We start from the raw sequence: 7,500 nt of genomic DNA, 5'->3' as shown, positions 1-7,500 counted from the left end.
TTGTTATGCCGTACGTTAGGATGCTCTCTATGGTGGCTCTGTAAAATGTCACCAGCAGCCTCTCCTCCAGGTTGTTCCTCCTGAGCACTCTCAGAAAGTGGAGACGCTGCTGGGCCTTTTTAACCACCGCTGTAGTATTTGCAGTCCAGGAGAGGTCATCAGATATCTGCACGCCCAGAAACCTCATGGAGTGTACCCTCTCCACACAGCTCCCGTGAATGTAAAGTGGGGCCGGGTCTGCTCTGCCCTTCCTGAAGTCCAAGATAAGTTCTTTAGTTTTCGTGGTGTTCAGTTGGAGGTTGTTAACTGAACACCACTCAGTCAGTCTGTTGACCTCATCTCTGTATTCCGACTCATCCTCCCTTGAGATGAGTCCAACCACTGTGGTGTCATCCGCGAACTTTATGATGGTGTTTGAGAGATGGGTAGGGGAGCAGTCGGATGTGTAGAGCGTAAACAGGAGGGGACTCAAAACACATCCTTGTGGAGACCCGGTGCTGAGTGTGATGGTGCTGGACCGGTGGGGGCCGAGTCTGACAGACTGTGGTCTATTTGTCAGGAAGTCCTTGATCCAGAGGCAGATGGGGGTGGAGAGTCCCAGGTGAGACAGTTTCTGGACCAGGATCTCCGGGATGATATGATTGAATGCTGAGCTGAAGTCCAGAAAGAGCATTCTCACATAGCTTCCTCGGTGCTCCAGGTGACTCAGCGCAGTGTGGAGCGCTATGGTGATAGCGTCCTCGGTGGAACGATTTGTCCTGTAGGCAAATTGGTGGGGGTCCAGAGTGGGAGGCAGACCGGCCCTGATGTGCTGACAGACCAGTCTCTCAAAGCACTTCATCACTACAGGCGTAAGTGCAACAGGCCTGTAGTCATTTGGGCTGGCCACAGCTGTCTTCTTGGCGATGGGGATGATGGTGGAGGTTTTGAGGCAGGGCGGGACGGTGTTTGATGACAAGGAAAGGTTGAAGATTTTAGTGAAGACTCCGGTCAGTTCGTCAGCACATGCTCTGAGAACCTTTCCATGTATTCCATCAGGACCTGCCGCCTTCCTGGGATTCACTGACCTTAGAACACACCTCACTTGGTGCTCCCTAAGTGTTAGTGTGCCAGTGCTGGGGGCGGGTGGAAGTGGTGTGGCAGCTGAGGGCTTGGTCGTCTCAAAGCGGGCGAAGAAACGGTTTAGATCCTCAGCCAGTGAGGCATCAGTCCTAGATGTTGCCTGGTTATTGCTTCTGTAGTTGGTAATGTGATTGATCCCCTGCCACATTTTTCTGGGGTCGTTGTCAGCAAAGTGATCTTCAATCCTCCTCCTATAGGCAGCCTTAGCTTTCCTGATGCCTCTACTCAGGTCTGCCCTGGCCGCCCTATACGCAGCCCTGTCCCCTGACTTGAAGGCAGTGTTGCGGCTTTTTAGGAGGGATTGCACTTCGCTATTCATCCAGGGTTTTTGATTTGGAAACACCCTGATCCTTTTGTTGACGGTGACATTGTCAACACAGTTCCTGATGTACGAGAGTACAGTGTCCGTGTACTCCTGGAGGTTGTGGCTGGAGAATAAATCCCATACAGTTGTTGAGAAGCAGTCCTGCAGTTGAGAAAGGGCTCCTTCAGGCCAGGTTTTTATTGTCTTTGTCTGGGGCTTTGTTTTTCTCAGCAGGGGGGTGTAGGTGGGGGTGAGGGACATGCAGAGGTGGTCAGATCCAGCCAGGTGGGGGAGGGGTGTCGCTCTGAAAGCATGCCTGATGTTTGAATAGACATGGTCCAAAGTGTGTTCTCCTCTCGTAGCAAAGTCCACAAACTGGACAAATTTAGGAAGCACAGTCTTTAGGCACGCTTTGTTAAAGTCGCCGGCGACAATAAAAACCCCATCGGGGTGGGCAAGCTGTTGTTTGTTTATGGTGTTGAGCAAGAGGCTGAGAGCCGTGCTAACGTTAGCATCCGGCGGTATATAAACAGCTATCACAATAACTACTGTAAACTCCCTCGGGATGTAAAAAGGTCTGCACGAGACTGCCAGAACCTCCAAATCAGGAGAACAGTGTGTGTGAATGATCCTGCTGTTACAACACCACTCGTTATGCACGTAGACACATAGCCCCCCTCCTCTGCTTTTACCTGAGTTGCTGTTTCTGTCATGCCGGTGTAGCGTGCGGCCTGCTAACTCGACTGCAGCGTCGGGAATCAGCGGGTGAAGCCACGTCTCCGTAATAAGAATAATGCTGCAGTTACGTGCAAAGCTTGTGTTGGCTATCTGTAGCTCCAATTCGTCTGGCACTGCGGGATTTGATTCCCTGCCGTTGTAGTGTGTTACTGATGGTGACCTTTGTTACTTTGGTCCCAGCTCTCTGCAGGTCATTCACCAGGTCCCCCCGTGTGGTTCTGGGATCTTTGCTCACCTTCTCATGATCATTTTGACCCCATGGGATGAGATCTTGCGTGGAGCCCCAGATCGAGGGAGATTATCAGTGGTCTTGTATGTCTTCCATTTTCTGATGATTGCTCCCACAGTTGAGTTTTTCACACCAAGCTGCTTGCCTATTGTAGATTCACTCTTCCCAGTCTGGTGCAGGTCTACAATACTTTTCCTGGTGTCCTTCGAAAGCTCTTTGGTCTTGGCCATGACGGAGTTTGGAGTCTGACTGTTTGAGGCTGTGGACAGGTGTCTTTTATACAGATGATGAGTTCAAACAGGTGCCATTCATACAGGTAACGAGTGGAGGACAGAAAAGCTTCTTACAGAAGACGTTACAGGTCTGTGAGAGCCAGAGATTTTCCTTGTTTGAGGTGACCAAATACTTATTTTCCACCCTAATTTACGAATAAATTCTTTACAAATCCTACCATGTGAATTCATGGATTTTTTTTTTCACATTCTGTCTCTCACAGTTGAAGTGTACCTCTGGTGCAAATTACTGACCTCTGTCATCATTTTAAGTGGGGGAACTTGCACAATCGGTGGCTGACTAAATACTTTTTTGCCCCACTGTATGTATGTATGTATGTATATATATATATGTATGTATATATATATGTATATGTATATATATATATATATGTATATGTATATATGTGTAGCTGAGATATAATGTACGAATTGTGAACATTCTCAAAACTGTATTGTACACAGGTTATACTTTTTTATTGTGTGAACTTTATTTTTGTGGAACTAAGGTTTCGTGTGTTATTGTTGAAGTGGGACATTAATCAGTGTAACGCCACCTGCGGCCACATTGCGGGTGTGGGGTTTCCTAGCCAGAGCTGTACGGACTCCACACTGGGTGAGGAGAAGCTTGCTGCCGCTGTGTGTGACACTGATTTTGCTGCTGCACTCTGTTTTGTAGGAATAAACCCTGTTTCCAGCCAGTCCGTGTCTGTTGTCACAACGCAGTCGACCATTTCACATCTGCTACATAAAAGTGGTGCCGTGACCCGGATGCATCTGATCAGCCGCTGCCGATCGCTGAGGTTGAGCTGAACACTTCCGACACCTGTAATATAAGTAAAATTATTCTGTGGGTCAGCAAAAAATTTCCAGTGTTCTGTTAGTAGGCATTTCTCCCAGTTACACCTGTTAGAGTCTAACTGAGCCGTGTTTACTTGTGTTGTATTTTTCTGAGTGATAGGTATTTTTGTATTCCTTTTGTTTCTGATCCCCTTTGTAGTTATTGCTAACCTCCTGTAAGCAACATGGCTGGTAGGGGCCAAGACTCCTTTAACCTTTTCACGCCAGTCGCTGGGAGAGGTTGGAGACTGTCTGGGGCAGATGAAGTGAGAGACAGGTCTATAATGTCGCGTGATGAGCCAGCAGAGTCAGATGACATTATTCGAAATAAAGCTCATGAGCGCCAGTCCTCAACCCCTGCTTTGAGCGACGACAGCACACACAAAGAGCTACGTGAGCTCATTGGTGAATTGGGAACCCAGATAGGTGAATCAATCGCTAGCCGGCTACTATCCAGTCAAGTCCCACTTGGTCCAAACCAGACAGCTCCAGCCGAGTCCCCCAAAGTTAAGAGCCCTGACACCACTCTCGACCTCTCCAAAGTGAACTTAGTGGTCCGACAAGATATCAAAGACCCACCTATGTACAGAGGTGATGATGCGGATAAGTACTCTGTTCATGAGTGGATAGACATGATGGAAGTGTACTTAGAGAAGAGAGGGTTGTCTAGAGCCGTGCAGGTGGATGAAGTCTTAAACCACCTCCTCGGCAGAGCTAAAAACATTGTTAAGGTGGGTTTGAAAAGTAACTCATGTTCTGGTGTAGTGACCAACCCTGAGACCATCTATGCCATACTCAGGCGTTATTTTAGTGATAGTCCTGGCTCCTGTCAACCACTGGCTGACTTCTATGCCACCCAAGCAGTTGCAAAAGAGACCCCAGTAGACTATTGGGTGAGGCTTAATATCGCTGCTGAGGCAGCTGACAAGCATTTACAGCGTCAGGGAGGCAAAATGGAGAACATGGAGGCAGAGATAGCCATGATGTTTATCAGAAATTGTCCTGATCCCAGCCTCGCCTGTGTTTTCAAATGTAAGCCCATCAGTAAATGGACAGTAATGGAGGTTCAGGAAGCCATTGATGAACACCAAAGAGAGTGTCATGCAAAAAAGAAGAGCCTGGGCTCTGCCAGACCCCATCCCCTCCTCGTGGCCACTGCGACAACCACAAGCGAGTCGCCTGAGTTTGAACTGAACCATGCCCAAGTAGGTACAGTAAAATGTTCCCAGGACAGCCCGGGTAAGGCTGCTGGAGCTGCCGCTTCAGACCCAAGTGCTCTAGACCGCGTGCTCAGTATGCTGGAGAGGGTGTTAGAGCGCTCCAACCAGCCTGTCCACCCCGTAATTAGACCACAGCCTCTAGCCTCAGCCAGGTTCCCTTCGTGCCAGGTTTGTGGCAATAGCTCACATTCCACGCGCACTCACTGCATGAGAGAGAGGAGATGTCTAGGTTGCCTGGAGGTTGGGCATCAGAGGAAAGACTGCCCCAGAGCAGCTGAACCCATTACCCAGCAAAATAATCCCCAGGGAAACTAGGGTGCTTGCACTTGAGAGGGGACAGTGTGAGCGAAGAGTGTGAAACCCTCAATCCCAGTGATGACATACAGACTGTATACAAAGAAAGCCTGAAGTGTGCCCCACCTGGTACTGTTGTACTTTCCCAGAATATAGTAAGACTTGATGAGGCAGACAGCCTATTTTACACGAATGCATTGGTGAATGACAAAGTCTCTTTGCAGGCCCTTCTTGATACAGGTTCCATGGCGTGTACCTTGAGCGAAGAGGCGGAGCGAGAGTTAAAGAGCGCTGGGGTCGCATTGGAATTAAGCGACACTCGTACCGACATTGTGCTAGTGGGCTGTGGTGGAGTTCAGGTTAAACCCAAGAGTATATGCGAGTTGAAAATGGAAGTGTATGATTGTACGTTCAGAGTGCCTGCCCTAGTGGTCCCCGGTCAGAAAGATCAGTTGATTTTAGGGACAAATGTTATCAAACACCTCCTCAGACACTTCAGGCTGTCCCCCCATTTCTGGCAAGTCCTGAGCAAACCCGAATCAGCAGAAGCGCCTGAAATAGTGCAGTTTCTGAATATGCTGTCTGGCATTAACCGGTGGAGGGGTGACAAAATGCCAGATGTCATTGGCACTGTCAAACTAGCTCAGGCAGTGACTCTACTCCCCAAGCAAGAGCACCTTGTATGGGGCAGACTGCCAGCGTCATCACCCCTTTCCGAGGGCAGCGCCATTCTGGTTGAACCACCAAAATCGCAAACTCATAAAAAAGGTGTCATTGTCTGTAGAACTGTGGTTTCTATGAGTGGCGATAGGTGGGTCCCTGTTCGAATCCTGAACACATGTGATAAGCCTATCACATTGAGACGAAACGCTAAGGTAGCAGATGCTTCCGCTTGTGTAGCTGTTGAAGATCTCGAAGTGGCTTCTGACCAAAACCCAAGTGAGACCCTTAGGGTCCAGAGCCAGACAGTGTGTAGCGACGCACAGAGTAGCCCTCCCTCCTGCCCTAGCCTGCGTGACAGCTTGCAGAAGATGGGGTTGGAGGACCTAGACCTCGACTCTTGTGAAGTCTCAGACCACTGGAAGGCTCAGGTACTGCAACTGATCCACAGGTATGAGGATGTCTTTTCCAAGGGTAAGCTGGACTGTGGACTGGCAAAGGATTTTGTCCATCGCATCCATCTGTCTGACGACAGGCCGTTCAGACTTCCCTATCGGCGCGTCCCTCCAGGGCAGTACCACAAGTTGCGACAGGTGCTCACAGAGATGGAGGAGCGAGAGCTGATCCGCAAATCCAACAGTGAGTGGGCGTCCCCACTGGTACTGGTGTGGAAGAAGAATGGAGATCTCAGAATATGCGTGGACTACCGCTGGTTGAACGCACGCACAGTCAAGGATGCCCATCCCTTGCCCCACCAGTCAGACTGTCTGGCAGCCCTGGGAGGTAACGCAATTTTCAGTGCCATGGATCTCACCTCTGGCTTCTACAATATTGAGATGGCAGAGGAGGACAAAAAGCTAACGGCCTTCACAACACCAATGGGGCTCTACGAGTTTAACAGACTCCCCCAAGGCCTGTGCAACAGCCCGGCGAGCTTCATGCGTCTCATGATGGGCATATTTGGCGACCAGAATTTCCTAACCCTGCTGTGTTACCTGGACGACCTGCTTGTTTATGCACCCAATGAAGCAGAGGCTCTCAGGAGGTTGGAGATTGTGTTTAGCAGACTACGTGCCCATGGACTGAAGCTGGCCCCCAAAAAATGTCATCTGCTCCGAAGGAGTGTGAGATTTCTGGGCCATGTTGTGACTGAAGGCGGGGTTTCGACCGATCCTGACAAGGTTAAGGCGATCACCGCTATCTCAGAGGCTGATCTCATGATGGAGGACGGGGTTACGCCATCCCAGAAGAAGATAAAGTCGTTTCTGGGTATGGTAATGTATTACCAACACTTCATACAGGACTGTTCTAAGATTGCCAGACCCCTTTTTACCCTGACTGCCGCTCCTAAAGGAAAGAAAGTAAATGCCCGAGGTGCTGCTTCTTTCCGGAGGCTCAGCCCAAGTGATTGGAAGAAGGAGCATGTTGACTCGTTTGAACGCTTGAAGGCTGCACTCCTTGACTCCGTTGTGCTTGCTCACCCTGATTTCAACAAACCATTTATCTTGTCGACAGACGCTTCACAGGACGGCTTGGGTGCTGTGCTGTCACAAGTCCAAGAGGGCGAGAGTAAAGCACGTCCCGTTGCATTTGCCAGCAAGGCCCTCGCCCGTGCACAGAGAAACTATCCCGCCCATCGCCTTGAGTTTCTGGCGCTAAAGTGGTCTGTCTGTGACAAATTCAGCCACTGGTTGAAGGGGCATAGCTTTACCGTCTGGACAGACAATAACCCCCTAACATATATTCTCACGAAGCCCAAGCTTGATGCATGTGAACAGAGGTGGGTGTCAAAGCTGTCCCCCTACGACTTCAGCATCAAGT

This window comes from Mchenga conophoros, linkage group LG23 (genome assembly GCF_057382185.1).
Source record: "Mchenga conophoros isolate Kocher_MC1m ecotype Shallow Benthic linkage group LG23, M_conophoros_male_GT1.1, whole genome shotgun sequence".
NCBI classification, from domain to species: domain Eukaryota; kingdom Metazoa; phylum Chordata; class Actinopteri; order Cichliformes; family Cichlidae; genus Mchenga; species Mchenga conophoros.
The sequence above is the reverse complement of the archived record's forward strand: the minus strand, read 5'-3'. Positions refer to the sequence as shown.